This window comes from Myxocyprinus asiaticus, chromosome 19, assembly GCF_019703515.2.
Source record: "Myxocyprinus asiaticus isolate MX2 ecotype Aquarium Trade chromosome 19, UBuf_Myxa_2, whole genome shotgun sequence".
Taxonomy (NCBI): domain Eukaryota; kingdom Metazoa; phylum Chordata; class Actinopteri; order Cypriniformes; family Catostomidae; genus Myxocyprinus; species Myxocyprinus asiaticus.
The window spans coordinates 38,826,827-38,854,159 of record NC_059362.1 but is presented as its reverse complement, the minus strand read 5'-3'; the positions used below and the strand labels follow the sequence as shown (position 1 = coordinate 38,854,159).

The following is a 27,333-nucleotide window of genomic DNA, read 5'->3' as shown; positions in this document are numbered from 1 at the left end:
AAGACTCCTTTTCATATTTGATTTCAAAATAAAAGTCCAGACTGCGCTCTTATCTATTCTACTGTACAAGCAAAATAAAGGCAAAATCAATAAATATATTAGTACTTGTAAGAACGTCTTATGTATCTTTACATTAAAAAAAAACGTAAAAAGTTACATTCATATTTGTTATTATTATTATTATTATTATTATTATTATTCAAGCAAAATAAAAGCAAAATCAAAATGTATTAGTACTTGTAAGAACGTCTTATGTATCTTTACATTAAAAAATGTAAAAACGTAAAAACGTTAAAACGTTACATTAATATTTGTTATTATTATTATTATTATTATTATTATTATTCAAGCAAAATAAAAGCAAAATCAAAATTTATTAGTACTTGTAAGAACGTCTTATGTATCTTAACAGAAAAAAGTGACAATTTTACATTAACGTTTTTGTTATTATTATTATTATTATTATTCCTTCGTTTCTTCTGCTCTAGCTTTTGTACTTCTCTAGCTACAGTTTGAGCTTTGTAATGCAATAATACAGATATTGATGACTTTTGTATGACAGATTGCTTGTTCTAATCCTCATTTGTCGCTTAGGATAAAAGTGGTTGTTAAATGACTAAATTTAAATGTAATTTATATTAATTCTAAAAGCTATTGGGTATAATTTTAATGTTTTTTTTGTTGTTGTTGTTTTTTCTTTTTTTTGTTTTTGTTTTTTTTTTTGAGGCAAACATTCAGTATTAAAATCACAAAATGTAAAAAAAAAAAAAAAAAAAAAACAAAGTGTTTGTGTTGCCCTTTAAGAATGGAAACTTCCAGTTCCGCCTTGCCCCCCAGAAAGTTCCTTATCGTTTCTTGCTTCATACTAATTGTTTATATTCTTCTGATCAGGACTCTTGTGTGTTTGTTGGATGTTTATTAAGGGATTGATGTATAAAGCGTCCACGTTTACTATTTGTTCAACACTGCAAGCAATTCATCGCGCATTCGTATAGATATTTTGAAAGCACACACTTTTGTTGCCTGCATGGAAAATACAACATTGCATAATAGAATAGAATAGATTAGAATAGAATAGAAAGTTACTCTTTTTTTATATATATATAAAATTGGTAACACTTTACCATAAGGTTCCATTTAACATTAGTTAACAACATTAGTTAAAATAAACTAACAATGAACAATACTTTTAAAACATTTATTAATCTTGGTTAATGTTAATTTCAACATATAATACTACATTTTTTAAATCAAAAGTTGTAAATGTTAACATTAAAGCACTATGAACTAACAATGAACATTTTTTATTAACTACATAAAAAAAATGCTGTAAAAAAAAAATCTATTGTTCATTGTTAGTTCATGATACTTAATGCATTAACTAATGTTAACAAATGAAAAGTTATTGTGAAGTGGTACCATAAAATGTATCTGTTTATTGTTGACTAAGTTTACTTTATATTTTAACAAGACTCTCTTTTTGTCTCGCGCTTGAGTAGACCTATGATCCCATAGTGAGATTATCTGTCTAAAGATGTTGTGATACATTCTGCTCCTTGTCTTGAAACAGTGAAAGTTATTTACGAATACAGTGGGAATACAGAATACATTTAAAGAAAGAGAGAAGAGAGTTACTATATTCTTGTAAAACATCCTCTCAGAAAATAGGAGTTTAAAGGCACCATAAAAGTATAATTCCTCTATAGGATAATCTCCTACAGTGTTTTCTGCCACTCAAATTGATATAGGTATTCTGTAACAAATGCTGGCAATGACAGGCAAATGAAGACGATGATGATGATGATGATGATGATGATGATGATGTGAAGAACCCAAGTGCAGTTTATTTAGTGGCATCCAAACATGAACCATAGACGTGACGTGACGTGACTACCAAACAACGTTACATAAACAATACCTGACAAAAGCCAATGGCAAACATGAGGGCTTAAATACATGGACAAGCGTGACATGACAATCAATGAACAGACAGAACTATAAGCAAGATAACAAGACTAATGAATTTAAACCAATGAAAAGATAAGACTGATAACGAGATAATCAAACAATGAACCAATGAAAACAAGACACATGAACAGGATCACATGAGGGAACAGGAAATCACATGACATGAAACACATGACTATAAAACAGGAACTAAACTTCCAAAATAAAAGACATGAACACAAAACATGAACAAAAACACATTTAAACGTATATATACATATATACTGTATATGGTCACTTCTGCCTCATCTAACAATTAAGCCTAGTTATATATACACTGGCGGCCAAAAGTTTGGAATAATGTACAGATTTAGCTGTTTCTGTAGGAAATTGGTACTTTAATTCACCAAAGTGGCATTCAACTGATCACAGAATATAGTCAGGACATTACTGATGTGAAATACAGCACCATCACTATTTGAAAAAAAAGTAATTTTTTATCAAATCTAGACAGGCCCCATTTCCAGCAGCCATCACTCCAACACCTTATCCTTGAGTAATCATGCTAAATTGCTAATTTGGTACTAGAAAATTACTTGCCATTATATCAAACACAGTTGAAAGCTATTTGGTTCATTAAATGAAGCTTAACATTGTCTTTGTGTTTGTTTTTGAGTTGCCACAGTATGCAATAGACTGGCATGTCTTAAGGTCAATGTTAGGTCAAAAATGGCAAAAAAGAAACAGCTTTCTGTAGAAACTCATCAGTCAATCATAGTTTTGAGGAATGAAGGCTATACAATGCTTGAAATTGCCAAAAAACTGAAGATTTCATACAAAGGTGTACACTACAGTCTTCAAAGACAAAGGACAACTGACTTTAACAAGGACAGAAAGAGATGTGGAAGGCCCAGATGTACAACTAAACAAGAGGATATGTACATCAGAGTCTCTAGTTTGAGAAATAGACGCCTCACATGTCCTCAGCTGACAGCTTCATTGAATTCTACCCGCTCAACACCAGTTTCATGTTCAACAGTAAAGAGAAGACTCAGGGGTGCAGGCCTTATGGGAAGAATTACAAAGAAAAAGCCACTTTTGAAACAGAAAAACAAAAAGGAAAGTTTAGAATGGGCAAAGAAACAGACATTGGACAACAGACATTGGAAAAGAGTGTTATGGATCTTAACCCCATTGAGCTTTTGTGGGATCAGCTAGACTGTAAGGTGCGTGAGAAGTGCCCGACAAGACAGCCACATCTATGGCAAGTGCTACAGGAAGCGTGGGGTGAAATGTCACCTGAGTATCTGGACAAACTGACAGCTAGAATGCCAAGGATCTGCAAAGCTGTCATTGCTGCACGTGGAGGATTTTTTGATGAAAACTCTTTGAAGTATTTTAAATCAAATTGTAATAGTAATTTTCATGTTATTAATGTCCTGGCTACACATTGTGATCAGTTGAATGCCACTTTGGTGATTAAAAGTACCAATTTATTTCCATAAGAGCAAAATATGTACATTATTCCAAACTTTTGGCTGCCAGTGTGTGTCTATAAACTTAATTGTGAGATGAAGCAGAATTGACTGCTTTACATAAGAATGGTAACTGTCTCAGAATATATTAAAGGGCTCACTATTACTCCAGCAATGTCATTTGTCATATTTGTACAAAATGAGCAGTGGCAAACTTGTACTGCTGAAATCTGATCATATTTTTAAAAAGGAGGGACACGTCCCCTGCACTCTTTAAAAAGGTGATTTTTGTCCCCTGCACTTTTCTAACAAATGAGAGTTACTGTATTTATTGGCATATCGTTCTTGATTGGCAGCATTAGGTGAAATGCACTGCAGAAAAAACAAAGGACAATCCTTCTTTAAAGCACATATTGTAAGTGGAGTTTATATTAGCGCATGAGTCTTCATTAAGTTATGCTTTTTACATTATGTTTGTGAGGAAATAGTTTGATTGGTTGTTTTTGCCAATTTAAGCAGATTATAGATAGTGTTAAATATGTAAAGCTATTTTTAATATCAGCTCCAGTTTTTTACCTCTATGTTGGTGTGCAGTCGACAAACTGGAGGAAAAAAGATAGATCTGCTGTGTTCTTAGAACACTTAGGCATTTTACTGAAGTCAATAGATATGTAGACACGCTTTTTTATACATGAAAATGTACAGACGTTATTGAAACTCATTAGAATTATTATGACTATTATTGTTGTCTTTTGATAAAAGTCATGCTCAGCAGCTCACAAACTGTAAGGAAATGATAGATTTGTTTTGTTCTTATAATGCTTAAAACCTCTACTAAAGTCTCTTTGTAGGTCTGTAGACACAAATTGTAAATGATTAAAATTTTCTTTTGATCATTGATTCAATGACTAACTAATTTCACACAAGACACTTATGTGTCACCACCTTCATCACCAGAAATGGTCACTGAATCATTAAATGGATCTGAACAAATTTTGGTGTATGTAGTCAAAACACTCGAGCCACTTGGATACATTTAAATCACACAATGCACAGAGTAAAAAATAAAATTGTGCACATTCACAACTGTCATTATTGTGATTGATTAAATAATTTATTCAGGACCAGCTTGTGCTCAGTCTTTTATTGTTGTGTGTGAAACAGAAGTGCTCCACAAGATGTCCTTTATTTTTGCAGCTAATTTTGCAATTATTTTGCAATACATAAATCTTTTAAATACTACAAAAATTACAAGTAAGTAATACGTATATATTAATATAATACTTATATCATACTTATATATGAATGAATACTTTAATATATTAATACCGCACTGGAAGTGTTGGGTCTGTGCAAGCCACCTATTGACAGCATCCTGGATTTATTTTGGATTTTTCCCCTTTTTCTCCCTATTTGGAATGCCCAATTCCCAATGTGCTTTTAAGTCCTCGTGGTCACGTAGTGATTCGCCTCAGTCCAGGTGGCGGAGGACGAATCCCAGTTGCCTCCGTGTCTGAGATCGTCAGCCCACACATCTTATCACGTGGCTTGTTGAGCACATTGCCACGGAGACATAGTGCGTGTGGAGGCTTCACGACATCCACCGCGGCAACAACGCTCAACCCACCACACGCCCCACCGAGAACGAACCACATTATAGCGATCACGAGGAGGTTACCCCGTGTGACTCTACCCTCCCTAGCAACCGGGCCAATTTGGTTGCTTAGGAGACCTGGCTGGAGTCACTCAGCACGCCCTGGGATTCGAACTCCAGGGGTGGTAGCCAGTGTCTTTACCACTGAGCTACCCAGGTCCCACACACACACATACTTTTAAAATGACTGCTACGCCCTTGCCAAGAGGCAACGGTTGCCTTTATTTATACCCCTTTATAAATGTTTAAATATCTCTTTTTTGTCCCTTTTAACATCAATATTCCTTTGGTCTACTACAGACATCCTATTTCACTTCATAATTAAACAAATGCCCTTGGGCCACCAGAGCTCATTTTATTTTTGGAATTGACAAATGTGATGAAGTCACTGCCCTGCACTGCCCTGAGAGAGATTGTAGAGAAGTGATTATCCTCAGCCAGTTCTGAGGGTTACTGTTTTGTTTGTTAAGGGAAAAGATTGTGGTTGTGTAAGGTGTTTAGGGCAGTTGTAAAGACTGATTAAGGTTTGACCCGCAGTGCGGTGGGTCACAGAGTTAGTGTCTGGTAAAAATAGATCATGAGGTGTCAGCTTTGCCCAGTTCTTTGATTATAGGATTATGAATGAGACATTTAATGTGTGAAGGAGATCAACAAATAAAGCTATAATTGTGCAATGCTCATCTTTTTGTAGCCTATGTTATGTATTTATGCGGTATTTGTCTCTGTGTAAATCTATCTATCTATCTATCTATCTATCTATCTATCTATCTATCTATCTATCTGTCTGTCTGTCTGTCTGTCTGTCTGTCTGTCTGTCTGTCTGTCTGACTGTCTGTCTGTCTGTCTATCTATCTATCTATCTATCTATCTATCTATCTAAACTGCACATATACTTTTATTTTTCGTCATTAACTAATTTAGTCTGAAAGCCAGTAAGCGTTTGACATTGCGCGTGCTCGTGTGATGTCAGCTGCGCGGGCCGCGGGGTAGTTGTGCTCGCTCACGTTGGTCTCGCTGTGTCAGAGTGAAGGAGAATCACGACGAAGATGGTCTCAATACGCGGAGTTCCCCTCGCGGATAGCCTCTGTTGGTACTGAGTCGGAGTGTTCTCCCGGATAACTCTGCTTAGAAGAGTTGCTTTGTATTCGGAGTGAGTAAAACATCTAATGATGCATGTTTCAGATGCAGGGAGAGGGTTATAGATCTGTAAGACGCGTCTGTGGACAGCGTCACTCTATGCGCTTTTAAGTTCTGTGCGCTGTATCCAGATGCTCACTGATGCATTATAGCTGTCCATTAATTTATATGCAGCATAAATGATTGTAATGACATGACATTAAGGAAAATGAATCAGCCACGTGCTTTGAATGAGTATGGTTGCTAGCTGAACAACCCCAATTGTCATAAAGAAAATCCATTGTTCCCAATCTGCCAGTTCATATGCAATATGATCATGCAATGTAGCCTGCACGTCTAGCACATGAAGGAATGGACTATAATTAAAGGAATGAATAGGTTTGCATACATGCACTTTTAAAAATATATTATTTAAATGAGTTAATGCATTTTTATTAAAGGTTTCCATGATTAAATGTAATTGCATTCTTTTCAATGAGGCATAGATAAAAGGCTATGCTAAAACAAACATTTACTGAGCTATATGTTCATAGTGTTTGTGTCTGAAATTTGTTTGACCTTTGATTGGGATGTTTTCTGATAAAACCAGAAAACAAAATAGTTTATTTTCTGTTTTGCATATACTGTAAAATGATTTAATTACAGCCTATAATTGAATAATAATTGCTTTTGTTTTCAGCTAAAGTCATAGAATAGATTGCATGCTTATTGCTGTTAATTCACATTTTCCAGTTGTACTTTATGATTTTGTATGAATATAATTCATCTCAAAATCCAGTAAAGGTGCTGGTTCTGAATTCATACACAGGGCAAAATAAAGTTATACTGTGTAAACTGATGTCATGATTTAAAAAGTTATTATTTCAAAGCAGAAATAGTATGTAATAATTATCATTTCTTTTTGAAGGAGGAAAAAGTTGGTCTACCTATCATTATGAGGACTTTCCATAGACATAATGATTTTTATACTGTACGAACTATAGATTCTGTCCCCTAACCTTAACCCTACCCCTAAACCTAACCCTCACAGAAACCTTTTTGTATTTTTACATTTTCAAAAAAAGTTTAGTATGATTTTTAAGCGATTTAAATTATGGGGACACTAGAAATGTCCTCATAAACCACATTTATAGCATAATACCCTAGTAATTACCAGTTTGTAACCTAAAAAATTGTCCTCGTAAACCACATAAACATGCCCACACACACACACACACACACACACAAAAATGTGTGTCATGAAAATTTTCATGTACTTGTTGGTAACACTTTACAATAAGGTTGTATACATTAACATTAGCTAACTACATTAGTTAACATTAACAGTGATCAGTACTTTTAAAGCACTTATAAATCGGTTAATGCTAATTTTAACACATTTAAAATGTAATACTGTATACGTTAACATTAGATAATGCATTATGGACTAACATGAACTTACAATGAACAACTGTATTGTCATTAATTAACATTAAGTTTAACAAATAATTAGCTCATGATGTCTATTGCATTTACTAATGTAAACAAATAGAATCTTGTAGTTGTATAGTGTTATCACTTTTTGTTATAAATGCAATTTAGTTCATAACACTATTCATTTTCATGTTCGCAGAGTAAATATATATGACATTGATAGCACAGAACAGATATTGTGACATTTGTGTTACATGCTTAAGGAGAAGCTAAAGTTAAAGATGATTAAAGTTGCCTAGGAGACAGCAGATTAATTATTTTCTCATCTCCCAAGGGAATCATTTGCTCAAGCTGGCACAGTGTCCTTTCAACTATGACAACTCCAACATTTATATCCTGGTATAAGGTCTCTTTGTCCATCATTATTGATGTGCCTATTGTCATCATCTATATTGGTGTTGTTGGTGTAAAGTTTGTTGTGCTGATACGCCGTAATAATGGATGAGCCACCTGTAGGGTTAAATCACACATGAAATTACACATTGCCACGTTTACATGCAACCAAATAATCTGTTTAGAATCTGACTGATAGCTCAGTCGGACTGAAAAGCCTTCATGTAAATACAAAAATGATCCGACTTAGCTGGATCCAAATGAAATTTCCATCCGATTGAAAGGGGTGGTGTAGACCTAAAATAATCTGATTAAACAAAAAATATTAGCTATGAAAACGTCTGAATCCGACTACTTTCTCAATCGTATTCAAAATACCTTGCACTCATGCACAGAGATGTGGTGCGTATGTATGTTTATACATGATACTCTTCACGTGAACCTACAAAGCAGTGACAAAAAGCATGCATATTCTGCAGGGCACATATGTTCTTTCATGACATCACATAAAGCAAAAAAGAACGCTGTGTCATTCTTAATAGGGACTTTAAGCAGCAGGTGCAGTCACGGCGTTCTGTGTTACACTGCGTGCATGCGACTTCACTTCCAAAACTATAATTTCTAAAGCATTTCTTCTTTGCCATAGTGACAGTCGATCGTACATGACAGATTAGGAAAGTAAATGTTAGAATACGTTTTACAAGATATGATGCAAAGTGAACAAAGTAAAGCCTAAACATCTTCCTCTTATGTTAAATTACACACGGTTATAGGCTTTGAATAAAAAAACTCAAAAATATTGGTTGACTTAATAATAATATCTAGGTTTTAGTACAAGAGTAAAACTCGCAAGTTAATGGTTGAGGATAGTGTAAACGTGTGTGGCTCGCAGTCCTGGGTGAAGGGGGATCGTGGCTCGAGACTTGACCCGAGCTCGAATAACCCCCCCCCCCGACTTAGATTAGGAGGAGAAGTGGAGGTGGAGGGATGCTGGAAGACTCGATGCCACGCAGAGTTAAGCAGCTGTAATAAGCTTACTCTGGCAGTGTGATTGGTCAGATTAAATGAATTTGCTCCTCCCAAACCTTGTTAAATGAAACTCCATTTATTTAACACTGCAAGCATCCCTTCTCTTGCTGTTTTAAATTGATTAAATGCTCCTTTCTGCCGTCATTATTGCTTAGTGATTTTTGCATAGCGTCCAACCCGCAGATGTTGCACAAATTCCCTATTATATTGTTTCCATTCCACATCTGTAAACTCGTTTAAGGACAGCTCTCACCCACTGTCTTTACTTCGTACTCGCATCCATAGATACCTACGGTTAGATTGGAGGAGGAATGGGCATGAGGCAAATACATTGTAAAGTCAGACAGGGTATTAAGACGCTGCTTCTAATTATTTGTTTGTCAAGTAGAGTGAGTAACATAAGAAGAAAGCTTTTCTGGCATATTTTTTTTATATATCTCAACAATACATAAACACCAATTACAGACTTTGGTGCCATTCTCACTTTCTCAGCTTCTTCAGAACCCAATGACTGATGCTCTTCGCATGCGCAGAAGTTTGGTTCAGAATACATGTAATACAAATGTAAACGAAAATTTGTATCAGATTGCAAAATTTAGGGGACATATAAACAGTACATTCGGAATCTTCAACCGGACTGAATTTATTCGGATTGATGAAAATTAGTGCATGTAAACGTAGCCTATTTTCCTCAAAGGATTAACGACCCATACTAGATTTATTAATAGAGGGCAGTATATGGTTTTCAAAGCTTATTATCTTTTTATCAGCACACACTTTAATATAGGCCTAATGGTAAATGTGAACCACCCAATTTACTGCAACCTCCAACCAATGGACAGATTTATAATTGCTTTGGCAGATGTGTCCGAAATCAGAGGGGATGGAAAATAGATAGTTGTTTCTAAGCATTTATATGGAGCCCACCACCAAATATCATGATAAATTGCTGCTATCTAGAAGCTACCCTTCTAAATCTATCAATCTCAACACCAGAATGTATCTCGGGCACAAAGAAGTGTGTATGATGTGTCATGATACAGTAACTCTTAAGAGCATCTCCTGCTGGCTGCAACACATGAAGACTCTATTTTTAATTTGCCTTGTTGATGAAAACAGAAATTTTGCAGGGGTGTCTGCCTACTAGAGAAGTTAATTGTGCTCGTGGGACCAGACAGTATGTTTTTTTTTTTGCATGTTTTGTTCTCGATTAATGCTTGTGCTGTAAGTTCACACTTGCTTGTGTGCTTTCACACTTGTCAGAAGGCCAGCAATTAGACAAAGAAAAGCAGATTTGATGCCCAGGCTTGTTATTGTATGGCTTAAGGGTATTTGTCCTTGAAAGAGTATTGCAAGTTATTGCTGTTGTTGTACCTATGTTTTTGCTGTTATTGTTATCATTGTTACGAGCTCACTGAGAACAGTGGCGGATTCAGGCATGGGCGACATGGGCAGTTGCCCAGGGCGATGGCATCTTGCGGGGGGGGGGGGCGGCACTAGGCACCCACACAGACCCCGGGGGCGTGTTGAAGCAGGTTTCGCCCAGGGCCCCATACAAGCTAGAACCGCTACTGACTGAGAATAATTATATTTTGGCATGGCAATAAAGTATTGAATCTTGAATCTAGAAGAGAGTGATGTCATGATGCAGTAGCAGTCAAATGCAGCTAGTGATCTGATCTGCATTTGTAGTTTTTAAAAAAATCTGAATTAAAGGTAAAGTTTGTATTTTTTTATGTTAAAAACCTTCTTCTTTCCCTGTTTAATGTGCAGAGTCAACTATAAGTAGGAAATTCATAGGGTGACTTTCTGAAGAGTGTAAATACTGTGGCTCGGTGACATTTTTAAAACATTGCTCTGTTTGTTTTGAGCATCCTAACCAGCATAACATAGCAACATTGGCTCAACCATTTACGTGAGTTTGGGGCAGGATTATTATTTTAGCTGACCAATGACAGATGGGAGGAGTTCAAGAAACCTGTTTGAAAACAATCATAGTTTAAGCAATTCTGCTTAGTTTTGCAGAAATTACACGCCTAACCTTTAAAGCGATAGTCCCCCCCCCCCCAAAAAAAAAAAATCCCCCACCCCCCGTCTCTGTCTCTCTTTCTTATCTTTTAACAGCTGATATTCATTCTTTTTCAGCTTCCCTCAGAGTATCATCAAGGCTCTTGTGAAAGCCTTGGCAGCTTCTGTTCTAGTGTTTCACTGGCAACATCCCAAGAGAGCTCAACTCTCCATTCATTTCACCAATTGGTCCATGCATTAGAAATATTCTCTAGTATACACACAATGCAAAGCAGCAAAGCATGCAATTCACACAAACAATTAGTTAATTAGGTAACAGTCAATTTCTTATCCAGTGCAATTAACAGTACATTTGCTGTAGGGACTGTCTGGTATATCAAATACACACAGTTGTTTTGCATCATTACTCTAAATTCCAAAAAAGAAAAATGATTTTGAAAATGACAATACACAATAGTCTCAAAATGAACAAAGTCCTGGGCAATATACAGTATGTGTCACAATAGTGGCAGGAGATCCCAGTAACTCCAGTGTATGAAAACAAATCGTCTGGGGTTTAAACCTACAACCTTTAAGTTAGGAGTTAGCCTAGATCTTGCATATATTTTGTCTTGGTCACTGGGAGTTTGAAATACATGATTCTTTTTAAAGCTGCTTTGGAAAAATGTATTGTGAAAAAGCAATATACAAATAAATGAAATGATTACAACTACCCCCTCAGAATTCTTTAAAGCTGATGTGTGTTAAAATACTTTCTTCTATCCTACCTTAATGTACAGAAACAATTATAAGTGAGCCATTCAAGGTTGATTTCCATGAAAAGTATAAATATTGTAACTTTATGGTGCTAAAAAAACATTGTTCGGTTTGTTTGAGCATCCTGACATAGCAACATGAGCTCAACCAATGGCATGAGTTTAGAAGCATAACTATCTGTTTGTTTTAACAATTGAAGACTGGGGGAGTGTTCCGGAAACCTGTTTGAAAAGTCATAATTTTGGCAAATTCCATTCTTTGATGGTCGTGGCACAGAAATGGCAACCTTCCCCTTTAAATAGGGAAATTCTTTTAAATTTGAGGGTATAACAGATTAATTTATGTCACATCATTTCAAATTACTTTTGAAATACAGAAAATCATTAATAGCATGCAAAGCACTGCTGTCAAATATTGACATATAAGGTGACATCCCCCACCCCAAGCCCAATGAGTTTTTGTATAACCTTTTATTGTAACTCTGCATGGGCGTAGCAGTTTTTCTTTAACTAGGAAGGCTGGAGTTGACACGAATAGATCAGTGGTGGTTTTTAGGGGCGCACTGCTGGTGACATGTGGGCTTTTTTGCTGATCCTCGTATGGGGTACATCACTTTGTTTCTCCCCTCGCTAAGGAGTTAAAGACCAGATAGCATCCTCACGATAAGGCCTAATGCTTGTCTCTACTGTAGTTTGGCAAAAAATTTAAAAATGTATATATATTTTCCTACTCAGTATCTGTTATGATCAGAGGGAATGATGAGGCTCAGGACCCAAGCGCAGAGTTATAAAAAGAAAGGATTTATTAATATAACAAAAAGGTCAAAAACAAACCAAAACTCCCACAAGGGGGAAAACAAACATAAAGAACCCTGTAGGGGAAAACGAATAAACCAGGGCTGGGGCAGAAGGCAGTGGGGAACAGGACTGACTGGACTGGGTTGGGAATCACAGGATCAAAATGGGACAGGAAACTGACAGGCAAGACCAACTGGAATAAACACGACAGGGAAATGGCCTCCGTGGCCTTGAACACCGGCAGAGACTGGGAACAGTCTCCTTGGTCTTGAGCACTGGCAGTGACAGGGGAACAGTCTCAGTGGCTGTGAGCACAGGCAGTGAAAGGGGAACGACCTCTGTGGTCATGGGCACTAGCAGTGACATGGGAACAGCCTTTGTGGCTGTGAGCACAGGCAGTGACAGGGGAATGACCTACATGGTCGTGGGCACTGGCAGAGGCAGGGGAATGGCCTCCGTGGCTAAAAGCACAGGCAGTGACAGGGGAATGGCCTCCATGGCCGGGGGAACTGGCAGTGACAGGGGAACAGCCTTCATGGCCGTGAGCACCGGCAGTGACAAGGGAACAACCTCCGTGGTCATGGGCACTGGAAGTGTCAGGGAAACGGTCTCTGTGGCTGTGAGCGCAGGCAGCGACTGGGAAACGCCCTCTGTGGCTGGGTGCACTGGCAGCGACTGGGGAAAGGCCTTCGTGGTCGGGAGTGCTGGCAACGACTGGGGAACGGCCTCCGTGGCCGGGAGCGCTGGCAGCGACTGGGGAATGGCCTCCGTGGCCGGGAGCGCTGGCAGCGACTGGGGAACGGCCTCCGTGGCCGGGAGCGCTGGCAGGGACTGGGGGACGGCCTCCGTGGCCGGGAGCACTGCCAGCGACTGGGGAACGGCCTCCGTGGCCGGGAGCGCTGGCAGCGACTGGGGACGGACGAGGCTTCAGATGCCGGCTGTGGGACGGACGAGGCTTCAGACGCCGGCTGTGAGACAGACGAGGCTTCAGACGCCGGCTGTGGGACGGACGAGGCTTCAGACGCCGGCTGTGAGACAGACGAGGCTTCAGACGCCGGCTGTGGGACGGACGAGGCTTCAGATGCTGGCTCTGGGACGGACGAGGCTTCAGGTGCTGGCTCGTTGACCGTGGCAGGTGTGAGCACTGGCTCGTTGACCGTGGAAGCAACAGTTGAAAAAAAAAAAAAAACTCAGCTGGGTCCATCTTGGCCAGTTTGTACTGTCACGATCAGAGGGAATGATGAGGCTCAAGCGCAGAGTTATAAAAACAAAGAATTTATTAATATAACAAAAAGGGCAAAAACAAACCAAAACTCCCACATAGGGGAAAACAAATAAACCAGGGTTGGGGCAGAAGGTAGTGGGGAACAATAATGACCTGACCTGGCTAGGAATCACAGGGAAACTGATCAACTGACCAACTGGAATAAACAAGCACACAAGACTGGGAACAAGACGAACTGGCTCTGGACAGCTCACACAAGGAGACTAAAATAGGGAAGGAAATCAAACAGGTTAATGCAGGTCAGGTGTAACAAATGAACTAATAATGGGCAAACAAGGAGGCAGGGTATGACGTAAGACAGAGAGACACGCGGTGATACAGAAACAAAACAAAGCCACGTGCCCTCACTAGACAACAAAACACCCGAATGGCATGAGCGCACATCGCCAAGACAATAAGGCGATATACGCCCATGCCAACCGACAAACAAGACGAGACAATGCGTAGCAACGGCAAACAAAGCGATACCACGCATTCTCACACTAAACGAAACCCGAGCGTACATAACGAGGCAAACGGCATGCGATACACACAACAGGCGACAAAACCCAGACTGACAGAGTGACAGGACCGTGACAGTATCTGTAGCTTTTTACTTCAAGTTCAAATATCTAAACATCCGTAAAACAAGATACATTTACATGCAAAGCAAAATGAAAGAAAAATTAAATTAAAATTCTGTCATTAACCCTCATGTTGTTCCAAACCTATTTTACTTTCTTCCATGAAGCACAAAAATAAATGTTAGTCAGTATGTTAGTCTCAGTCACCATTCACTTTCATTGCATCTTTTTTCTATACAATGAAAGTGAATGGTGACTGAGGCTCTTCTTTTGTGTTCCATGGAAAAAAGTTAAACAAGTCTGCAACAACATGAAGGTGAGTAAATTATGACAAAATGTTAATTTTTGTGTGAACTATCCCTTTAAATAATAATAATAATAATAATAATTTGGCGGTGGAGATAAATCGGAAAAATAAACTTGTTTTTCCTTTGCATTAAGTTTATTTTCTTACCCCATTTGCAAATGTTTTTTTTTTTTTCTCTTGTTTTAGGAATAAACCTCACTTAATTTTGTTAGATTTTTCTGAAAACAAGAGTTAATATTGCCGGGTATGAGCGAATCATCATTGGACCTTAAAATAAACCGCATAAATTTGAGGACCAAGGTATCCTGGGTTTCATCCTTTGATCTCCCTCTGCTAACTGACAAAATGTCTTGCACCAAGAATGTGGTCCCTTTTATTGTCTGCTCTTACTGTAGCCGCATGTACCATATGTAAATAAAGAAGATTGTCACATGTTATGAAGCTTTACAACTCTCACTTTCTATCCAATAAAGCCTCTGTTTGCACTGGCTAAATCATCTGTGACAGGAGAATAAGGCATTGCATTTACAAAGAGCTGGGCAGAAACCCTTGCAGTTGTGAATTATTTATGAAAGCACAGTGTCGTCATGCATCATGCACACTATGTGCGTCGTAAACCTAGATTGTATGGATCGTTGTAGTAAAAATTAGATCAGTGCTGCCTAAAAAAGGTCTATCGTGCATTTTTCATTTTCTTGTTTTCACACTTAGTCTGATTGCTTGGTCCGCCTCTCCGAACCTGAGTTCGATTCCACCCCCCTCTCTCGGCTCCTGCAGGTCTCTTTTAAATATTGTCATGTATTATTTGTGTCTGAACTATGGTACATTTGCACAATCAATGTGAGTACCACTGTATTAATGGCAGCCATTTACCACTGTATCTAGGTAACGACTCAGAAGGAAAAGACTGCAGTTTAACTGTGCTATTTAAAGGGATAGTTCACTCAAAAATGAAAACTTTATAATCATTTACCCATCCTAATGACTTTCTTTTTTCTGCAGAACACAAATGAAGATTTTTAGAAGAATATTTCAGCTCTGTATGTCCATACAATGCGAGTGAATGGTGACCAGATCTTTCAAGCTCCAAAAATCACATAAAGGCAGCATAAAAGTAATCCATATGACTTCAGTGGTTAAATCCATGATCACATGGAACACAAAGTGAAAGTAGGGATTTCTAGTAAAAAAGGATTGAAATATGAATCTGTTTCTCACCCAAAGTGATTGCATTGCTTCAGAAGATATATAATATTTTGATTACTTTTATGTGGCCTTTATGTGATTTTCAGAGCTTGAAAGGTCTGGTCACCATTCAGTTGCATTGAAAAGACCTATAGAGCTGAGATATTCTTCTAAAAATCTTTGTTTGTGCTCAGCAGATGAAAGAAAGTCATACACATCTGGGATGGCATGAAAGTAGAGATAATTGTCTTTTTTTGGGTGAACTATCCCTTTAAGCATTTGTTCCTTTGGATTTACCACCAAAACTTTACACGCACACACTCCTGTGCGGATAATTTGCAAGAGATGCGAAGAAATTTAGGATTTAGGTGCCATTATACACATTATTGAGCATCTGAAACAGCAAAGTAAGCAAAGTACAGTTTAGTGGATTTAGTCCTTAGGTTATCTGATAATATTTCCACTCTAATGGAGCATGTTTAGGGCTCCAGATTGCAGGCCAAGGTTGTGTCGGTGCCAGTTCCTTATATTGATTAGTTTTAGTTTGTCTCTATACCTTCATGCCCTTTTCTTTACAGCCTATCATAAATCTTTTAAAAGGTGTATTTTTTTTAATGTGGTGCTTGGGTAGCAGCCTCAAAAACAAAGTTTCAAGCCAATGATGAACAACAAAGTGGGGCTCCCTGCCTGATAAGATTAAAAAGAAAACTCGCTTGGACTCATTTAGTACTCAAGAGCATTTGCTGGCCATTTATTTAAGCTTAGCATATATTGATTTGTGAAATGCAGCTTTAGATAAATGCACTCTGATAATTTTGTTGAAGACTTCGTTTTGTGAAATCTCTCCTGTGAAGAGTTGCTTTGATGCAAATGTTGTTTTGGAAAGAAAGCTAGTCTATTCACTTTATTGGTTTGTCTGGCACCATATAAATATTGCTCAATTTGGAGTCAGAAAAATGGATGGTTAATCCTAATTCAGAAAGACTATAGTAAATCATAGAGAGTGTAAATTGATTATGTGGTGCTACAAAAAGGAAGAAAAGAAATAAATCTTAAAGGAATAAAGAAAGTGGAGCATCCATGTTTTATGTCTTAATACTGAATGATCTGCTTGTTTTGTTTATAAAATTATGATTCAAAACATAGTAGGTAGTGGAAATGCTGGGACATTGCCCTTATGTGGACAACCTGAGTTCAATTCAGCCAATGAAACAGATGTCTGTAATGTAATTTTTTTAAATAATCTTTAAAATACTGTACTGTTTTGTATTCACAACTGATGCTTGACAGTGAAAAACTCTTTCCTAGAATTTGATAATCCATTACTAAGGTGTTCTGATTGGTTTCTATAGGGTTGCTAGGTGGATGCTAAGGTGTTTTTTGTAATTGCTAGGACAATTTAATGCTTGGGGTTAAGGGTTTGTAGAAATATAATTAAGCAATATCACATGAGCAAGAGTGCGATATGGCCCTACATTTTTGCCTGCGGCCGAATCACAGCAGTGCTGATTTAGGGCCATATAGCATGATTGTGAGTGTGATATTGCTTATATACAATAGTTCAATGAACAAGTAATTTTTCCTAATTTTAAAAATTAGGAAAAACAAAGTACGGTCATAAAAAACACATTTGTGCATAGAACTGCTTTCTTACGTGACAGATCAGAATCTGCCGTTGCTGTTTCAAAACAAATGATGTGTCCAAGCATTCGTTAGTAATTATAAAATTTCACTTTAGAAATAGTATCATGGCTTGGGCTGTTTCTAACAAGTTATTGGAGAAACAATGATGTGTGTGTGTGTGTGTGAGAGAGAGAGAGAGAGAGAGAGAGAGAGAGATGGAGCATGTGCGATTACCCAAGCAGAGATAATGTAGTGTGTTAGTCAGCTTTCTGAAGATAATGTAATTTTGGTGAAATTCATCCTATTTTCTCAGTGGAAAAATAGCCGTCCAAGCGGGGGTATTCCTCCCTATTTCACGGTAGCTGGTGCGCAAGAGCCATTCACTATAGAAACTGCAATCTCCTCTGACATTTTGAACAGTATTTCCTCTCCAATGTGGAAACTCCGGTAAGAGGTAAAGCCCAAAGTATACTTCGCCTGTCCGTGTTTCGTGATGGTCCGCGCACAGTCCGCGTGACGTAATTTTCGTCATCAGGAGTGTCCGCTGACGTCCGCACACAGTGTCAGCATGCTGCCAGATTTTTCTGTCTGCGCAGACTGTGCGTGGACAAACATGCATGCGCAAGGTTGACTGTTGAGATAGAAGAGTCCACTAGGTGGCAATACGCACAGCTGGGCTGCACTGTCAAGCAGTAGTCGAAGAACATATCCTTCTCCATCATTTTGTTGTTTTTGTTCTTGCTTCCTCTAATGACAGATCCTCAGTTTTTCTTCTTTATCCTTCAGAACAGATGTCCTGTAAATGACACGACTCGGTGCTGCCCTCTAATGTCTGGTAGCGTATAACAAAGAAATTGTACTGTGCATGTGTCGAACGTGTCCATTCGCACTCATCCATGAGGTAGACATTCAAAGCTGTGCGCGAGACGGAACGGAACGTGCAAATTGAAGTATACCTGGGCCTTAAGCGCATTGAGTTTGTGTAATTAATCAGTCTGTTGTCTCTCAGCTGTGATGAGCCTTAATGCTGAAGTTGTTATTTTAAAACCATTTAAAGCTATGCCCTAGCTTTAGTAGTGTAGTAGTAATACGAGCAATCACGGAGTGCTGTTATATGTAAACACTGACTGACGCTGACTCACTTCACGTCACCAACTGGCTCATATTACTCACAAAAATGGCCTTTTGCCACCAAATATGTAATTTCACAAAATTAAATGTAAAGAGACATATCTCTTAACACATATGCACTGCTCTTACACTTTAGTTTAGAACAGCACGAACACATGCGGAGTGATACACACAGTGAAGTGTCGGAGTGCTGATGGTGTGAGACCATCAGTACTCATGGAACTTCTCTCATCCAATCAGATTCGAGGACCGGAACTAACTGTTGTATTTTAGAATAATAATAGTGATGCTGTTGGGTATTGCAATTAGTCCTTATAAAAATGAGCTTCCAGAAATGACACTACCATTTTGATATATTTGATTGTTACATTTTGATTGTCAGAATGTCGCGATTGATCTATCAGAATCAGTATTTCAGAGAGATGTATAATAAGTAAATGAATGTTAATTCTGTTATCATTTACTCACCCTCATGTTGTTCCGAACCCACGTGATTTTCTTTGGATCACAAAATGAGATATTATGCAGAATGTGAGGCAGAATCTCAGTCACCACTGACTTTCATTGTATGAAACAAATATGCAATGAAAGCAAATGGTGACTGAGGCTGTCATGCTGCCAAATATATCCCTTTGTATCTCTTTAAATACTTGATGTTCTGTATCATCAGTCCACAAATAGATTTGGATCACATCAAATTCGATAGATGCCACTGTGCCTTTGTTTGGAATTTCATCAACATCCAGTGCACATTGATGGTGCGTCATTGAGCAGGATCTTTGTTTTGGGAAAGCACACAGCCAATGGGAAAAGCGTTCTCTGGGGATGCACTGTGCAGGGAACCACAGTCTCCCTTTCAAACATGTAAAGATGAATCACATGCAATCTACTCTTGGTTCTGCCCACACTTATGGGCTTTGCCCTTCAAGCCGGTGGCATCTGCTATAAATAGGCATAGATTAAAACCTTTTTTGTCCGGCTAACCTGCAGTTCATCTTCAATTTGCTGCTGCTAAGTATATATCTGATCCTCTGTAGATGATTGGATGTAACTTGTCCCATGTTATTTTTGGCCCTACATGTGATCTGATGCAGTAAACAGCTCTGATAACTCTGGGTATAGCTGCAGACATCACTGTAATGCTACACTAATTGGCTTTGTTTGCCATGCACAGATGTGTCATAAAGGTGTTGGATTTATTCGACTGACTGACCAGTTAAATTTGATTTAATCAGACCTCATTTAGACCTAGAAGATTGAACAAATTATAACGCATGAAGAAATATGGTGTATTTGAGATCTGGATGCTAAAATCAACACATTATTTTCAAATGTTTTGAATGGCTGTGTACCAGACAATAGGGATCTCATGCTGAAAAAAATACTGATAAACCAGTCTAAGATGGTTTGCTGAAAATAATTAAATCATATCTCATTTATACCTTTGATACTGAATAAATTATAATTGGAATTTGGTGCATTTGAGGTCTAGAATCAAAAATTATTTCTAAAAATGTTGAATGGACGCACTTCATACAAAGGCTATCCTGCTGGGGTTGGAAAAAACAGATTAAAGGTGCAATATGTAACATTTTTCATGTAATATTTGCCTTTTTTTTTTTTTGCCAATGTGTGAACGGCTTGTAACGCAACTTTAAAAATGAGCCCTTCCCGGACTTCCTAGGTTGCCTAATAAAGCCTGTAGACTGATTTTCATGGGAAGGGAGCGGGTCGCTTTTGCCAGGAAAATCCAAAGGATGTGACTTTTATACTTGCTCCCGAGAGCCTTGCCTCAGTGCTTCTCTTCTGCTATTCAACAGCGACAACAAATTGCAACACTAGGTAATGTTATCTTAGAGATGAAATCCAGCAAACGTCCAGCTCCCAGCACAACACCGACTCCTACACAAACTCCTAGTAAGCCAAAAAAAAAAAAAAAATTTACTGAATCCCATCTGGCTAAGCGGGAACGTGATTGTGGTCGAGTGAAAACTAGAGAGAACATCGGCAGGACATTTTATTCCTGGAGGGACCTTCTTTTGGTTTTGGGGATCAAAACTGACCCTGAATTGGTGTTTTTCTTATTGGACAGGCTTACATAACTGCAAAGCATGTGAAATATAGTGCCATAAGGATTGATCTGTGTAATTTTAGCTAACTTGATCTTGCCTGCTAACGCTGACGAATTGCAAGCTACCTTGCTTCATAACTTTAAAATAATTTCAACGATCTTCTCTTTATACTAAAAGTCAGGTATGCTGATTCACAGTAACTGACATAATGTTAATCTGTAATTTTAGCAAGGTAAACTACAATAACACATGAAATAAATGCTAGACAGCATAACTTGTTATACAGAAAATATATACAATCTATTATTATAAAACAATAGCACATCGATATATCAAAATGACAGTTGTGATGGAATCACATCAATACTGAATTGTGTCAACATATTTATAATGTACATTCTATTTTATAAACAGCTACTGTCATTATCCACCAAATTTAGCTAACAGCTATTGATAAAGCTGGCTAGCTAGCTAACGCCGACATAGGCTATCGTATAAATGCAGTCAATGTATCATGCAAAGAAAAGTGATTACTTCAAACTACAGTCTCGCATATTCAGACCTATATCCACACTTTGTTTTAGCCCTGTTCCAACACTGGAGAGTCAAATATAATATACAGTCTCAAAGTTTGTAGTAAAACAATCATAACTGTGTCATTTTAATTATGCTACCTCATCTGTCATCATGATGCCGGTGAATCACGTTCAGCCTCGCTTCCCTATGGAGTCATGCTCGGTCCTATACAGTGTGTGCGCGCGATCACGAGCAACAGGCTGCAGTTGACTTAATGGCCACAGGTGTCATTAATAACAAGGGTTTCTGAATCTTATATACTGCACCTTTAAATAGGTTATTTAGATCATTTAGATAATTAAGATAATTTGCTGGTTTAAGCTTGTCTCCCAGCCTGGTCAAGCTGATCTGTTTGCTGGTTTTAAAGGGGTTTTGGGCACTTTTCAGCTGGTCAGGCTGGCCTAGACTAGCTAAGACCAGCAAACCAGCTTAGGCTGGTTTAGGATGTGTTTTTTTTCCAACAGGGTTTTTCAAAAAGTTGGCAGCAACAATATGCTGCTTTATAAGAAACCTTGTTTTGGCCAATTTTAAGGCAGTGTTGCATGTATAATTTGCGGAAAAGGCAATTCCAAAATGATTTTATGTTTATATTTATTTATTAATAAATATGTTTATTTATTTCATTATATTTTATTTATCTAGCTTATTATTATTTTATTATTTATTTATATTACATTATTTACATTTCAATATTTGTGTAATTATTTATTAATAGTTCTATTAATATAATATTTATTTAAATTATTAATTAATTATTAATTAATTATTTAAATTGAATTATTTAACTCATGTATTTTATGTAATTTATTATTTAATTTAATTATATATACATAGTTATAATAATATAATATTTAAAATATCAATATGTACCAATAGTTTAACCTAATAAAAAAAGAAAATGTAAAAAGTGTTTAAAAAAATTCTACCTAATATTAGTGTGTGCTATATTTTTCACAGTATGCTTATAAGGGTCTCAGTTTGTTAGCTTAGCAACATGCTAATGTCAAACTCTATTGTAATCAATTGTGAGTCAAGCCTCCTGTGTGCTTCTTGTGAGGAGTGCTATTGTGTGCACAGATGTGTTGGTGAAAGTGTTGGCAGTTTGAATGACTAACCAGTTAAATTAATTCAATCAGACCTTGAAAATGTAATCAATTGCCATGTACACAAAACCTAGTGAGTTCCCTACCTAGACAGCATTTTAAGGAATCATAGGCTTGCTCCACAAAGTTCAAAAAGGTAGCAATATTATGCTCCCTTCCAAGAATGTTTCACTCCTTAAAAAAAGGTCTTCATTTCGGCCAAAATATTGACGTCCTGTCTAATACTGGACAGTTTGCAACCCTAATTATTTCATTTAATTCAGAAAAGTATCAATAACATTTATAATTGATTTGATCTCAAGTCTAAGCTGGTTTGCTTAGACTTGAGGGCAAGGGCCCTTTGAGGTTACACGGCGAGTATGTGATCTCGATTATGAGGTTAAACGAACGGATAGAGGGGAAGCATGTCAAATTTACCACCCCAATCTCCTTAAATTATGGAGAGAGGTGGTCCCCGTGTCCATGGCGATGGTAGTTCCGGAGAGGGCAGAGCTCGGGCCAGAGGTGAAGTTCAAAGCTGATTCATTCACCCCAGTCCCTTGTGGAGACCACTTCTCACCGTCCCAGCTCGCGGGGGTGGCCAAGTTGCAAAAGGAATTTGCAGACGTGTTCTCTCCTCTTCCCAGTCACACAAACTTCATACAACACCATATTGAGAGCCCAACGGGAGTGGTAGTGCGTAGTCGGCCATACCACTTGCCCGAACACAAGAAAAAAGTGATTCGGGACGAATTAGAGGCAATGCTCGAGATGAGAGTAATAGAAGAATCGCACAGCGATTGGGCCAGCCCGGTTGTTCTTGTACCTAAGAGAAAGGGGTCAGTCTGGTTTTGTGTAGATTACCGGAAAGTCAACGCGGTGTCTAAATTTGACACATACCCAATGCCCTGAATTGACGAACTGCTCGATCAGTTGGGTGTGGCTCAATTTTATTCGACACTAACAAAGGGGTATTGGCAGATACCCTTAACTCGATTATCCCGAGAAAAAAACTGCTTTTGCCACATTGTTCGGATTACACCAATTCGTCACTCTTCCGTTCGGTTTGTTCAGGACTCCTGCCACGTTCCAGCGCCTCATGGATAAGATTATCCGGCCAAACGCCACATATGCCGCTGCCTATTTAGATGACATTATTATATACAGTAACTATTGGCAGAGGCATATGCAACATCTGAGAGCCGTCCTGAGGTTGCTGAGGTGGGGGCTCACAGCAAACCCGGAAAAGTGCTCAATTGGACGGGTGGAAGTACGGTATCTGGGCTTCCACTTGGGTCATGGGCAGGTACGGCCCCAAATTGATAAGACCGCAGCGATAGCGGCCTGACCACGATCCAAGACCAAAAAGGAGGTGAGACAGTTTGTGGGGCTGGCTGGCTACTACCGAATATTTGTGCCTAGTTTCTCTGATGTCACCAGCCCCTTGATGGATCTCACTAAAAGGGGGCGCCAGATCCGGTCCAGTGGACGGAGGCCTGCCAACAGGCTTTCATGAGAGTGAAATCTGCACTCTGTGTTAGGCCACTTTTAAATGGTAAATGGTCTGCACTTATATAGCGCCTTTTTTTTTAACCTTAGCGTTTCCAAAGCACTTTACACTGTGACTCATTCACCCATTCACACACACACACCAATGATGGCAGAGCTACCATGCAAGGCATTAGCCTGCCATTGGGAGCAACTTGGGGTTCAATGTCTTGCCCAAGGACACTTCGGCATGTGGAGTCATGTGGGCCAGGAATCAAACCGCCAACCCTACGATTAGTGGCCAACCTGCTCTACCACCTGAGCCACAGCGTTATTAAAAAAAATAGCTTTTACATGCTCCAAACTTCTTTCTCCCCTTCATTTTGCAGACGGATGCATCAGAGAGGGGGTTGGGAGCTGTGCTCTCGCAGGAGGTGGAGGGGGTTGAGCGGCCCGTGCTGTTCATTAGTCATAAGCTCTCTTTGAGGGAGACTAAGTACAGCACGATTGAGAAGGAGTGCCTGGTCATCAGATGGGCAGTCCTAACCCTCCGCTATTACCTGCTGGGGCGGGCCTTCATCCTCTGCTCGGATCACGCCCCACTTCAGTGGCTCCACCGCATGAAGGATACCAATGCGCGGCTCACTCGTTGGTACCTGGCACTTCAGCCATTCAAATTTAAGGTGGTCCACAGGCCAGGACCGCAGATGGTTGTGGCTGATTTCTTCTCCAGGAATCGGGGGGGGGGTATGTGGAGCGGGACATGATCATGTGTCTGTCAGTGGGGAGAGGGGAAGCGGTAAGAGCCATCACCTGGTGATTATTGATACTAAACACCTGTGTCTCATTTCAGTGACGACGGAGACAGGCTTGAAAAGGCCAGCAAATGCCAGAGAGGGAGAGAGAGTCCGAACCAGACACACACCCTGAAGCTGTATGCTTCAAAGCGTAGTACTTTTAAGTTTGTTCTGACTGTTATCAGTGAAGCTTTGTCTGCAAAGTAAAAAGACTTGCTGAAAAGCACATTTTTGAGTTCAACTTAGAGAATAAAATCACACTTGCGTGGACTGCAACCCCGGCTCCTGCTTCCTTCTTACTAAAACCTGCTACAATATCTTTCGAATGCTTTATCATACCTGTTACTGAACAGCACAGCAGAGCTAGTATCAAAACTGTGATGCATTACTTTTGTTCACTCTGAAACAATCAGAATGCTACACAGATGGGGAAGAACATAAATTGAGAAGATTGTTTTCCTGCTTTTAAATTCATTTAGAATATCCAGAGAGACAATATTGACAACATTGTCAGCAAACAGGAATAACATTATGTGTTTTCAAAAAGGCATTTGGCCAGTGTTCGCACACAGCAGCCGTACACAGCTGTTATGAGAATAGGTAATGGTACTATATTATACAGTATGAGAACAAAGGGCGAATCTCACGGATCATTTGTGTTGCAGTCTCTAAACCTCATGCTGCGATGGCTAAGGGTGTGGTATGACCAAAATCATGTATCTCTGTATGAGTAATATTTTTATCACTGTAACAGTATAACAATACAGTTATTTTTGCAGGAAATTCAAATAAATTACTATGTTTCTTTGCTACACATATAGAAATAATGTTAAGCAGTCCTGCTAACAGATAGCTGCACAAATATATTACGAAACCCCAGTTGAAGTTGACATTTATACTGTTGCATGTTATTAACAGTCATAGTGCCCAGTCCGAGCAGTGTGTGATGTAGCATATATGACATTTATCATGAGGGTGAAAATAGAATAGTAAGGTCTCTTTAGTGAGGGTGGTGTTGTAGTCCTGCAATTTACATCAACTTATCTATGTCAGTGTAAGCCTTCTGAGAACGTAAACATACAGTCATGACTGTGTCCTGCTGTAAGCTCGTTCTGAGGTCAGGCAGCTTTTTAAGGATCCATGGTTCCGTGGTTGCCTGGATTTATCTGTTCCACAACAGGGCTGACCCAGATGCTCTAATCAATGTTTGTGTGATTAGCTTCTGTTAGCTTTGAGATAGTGCCTATGGGATCAATGTTTGCCTTGTTAGCAGTTAGCTTTTGCTAGTAGATGTTGTAACTGCACCATTATGGGGGCAAAAATCATCTTCTTCATTTATGGCCATTCAATGTAGCTGTGTATTCTGACAATATATCATGAACCGATCAACTGATATTGAAATGGATGGGAATTCTTAATGCATAACTCTTCTTGGTGGGATTAGCTTCCATTAGCTTTCTGGTTCTAGCTTCTTTGGTGATGGTTATGTCCCATGTTAAATGAACAAACCAATTAGTTAAGGTGTCAAAACAATAGATAAATGTAAGTAATTAAGAACATGTTTATTCTCTGCTTATTTAGTAATCATGATAAATGATGATTGCATTTCTCACAAAGCTATTTGACATACTGTATATTAATACATTTTATTTGCATTTGCATTTGTCAGCTTCATTTGACAAATAAAGTCTTTGTATTCTCTTTATGGGGTGTGCATATGGCAGGGGGTCCACTAATTACTGTATGATCTCTAACTATTTTTTTTTTTTAATACAGTTGAAGTCAGAGGTTTACATACATTATTTACATACATACAAGTCATTAAAACTAATTTTTTAACCACTCCACAGATTTATTATTAGCAAACCAGTTTTGGCAAGTCTTTTAGAACATCTACTTTGTGCATGACACAAGTAATTTTTCCAACATTTGTTTACAGACAGATTGTTTCACTTTTAATTGATTATATCACAATTCCAGTGGGTCAGAAGTTTACATACACTAAGTTAACTGTGCCTTTAAGCAGCTTGGAAAATTCCAGAAAATGATGTCAAGCCTTTAGACAATTAGCCAATTAGCTTCTGATAGGAGGTGTACTGAATTGGTATACCTGTGGATGTATTTTAAGGCTACCATCAAACTCAGTGCCTCTTTGCTTGACATCATGGGAAAATCAAAATAAATCAGCCAAGACCTCAGAAAAAAAATAAATTGTGGACCTCTACAAGTCTGGTTCATCCTTGGGAGCAAAATGTGTTAGTATTTGGTAGCATTGCCTTAAAATTGTTTAACATGGGTCAAATGTTTGGGGTAGCCTCCCACAAGCTTCTCACAATAAGTTGTGGAATTTTGGCCCATTCCTCCAGACAGAACTGGTGTAACTGAGTCAGGTTTGTAGGCCTCCTTGCTCCTTTTTCAGTTCTGCCCATAAATTTTCTATCAGACTGAGGTCAGGTTTTTGTGATGTCCACTGCAATACCTTGACTTTTTTGTCCTTAAGCCATTTTGCCACAAATTTGTAGGTATGCTTGGGGTCATTGTTCATTTGGAAGACCCATTTACGACCGAACTTTAACTTCATGGCTGATGTCTTGA

General features: G+C 38.5%; 1 protein-coding gene across 2 annotated transcripts in view; it reads left to right on the top strand.

Annotated features, from left to right (window-relative positions):
* The first annotated feature begins 6,043 nt into the window (after window positions 1–6,043).
* The window catches only part of LOC127410264 (cAMP-dependent protein kinase inhibitor beta-like), a 37,433-nt gene continuing 16,143 nt past the window's right edge, over window positions 6,044–27,333 (top strand). Inside the window, exon 1 of one of the 2 annotated variants that reach the window (XM_051645440.1) lies at window positions 6,044–6,226. The gene's annotated coding sequence lies outside the window, so the exon portion shown is untranslated. The remainder of the gene's footprint in view (window positions 6,227–27,333) is intronic. The other variant, XM_051645441.1, reaches the window with a different exon arrangement.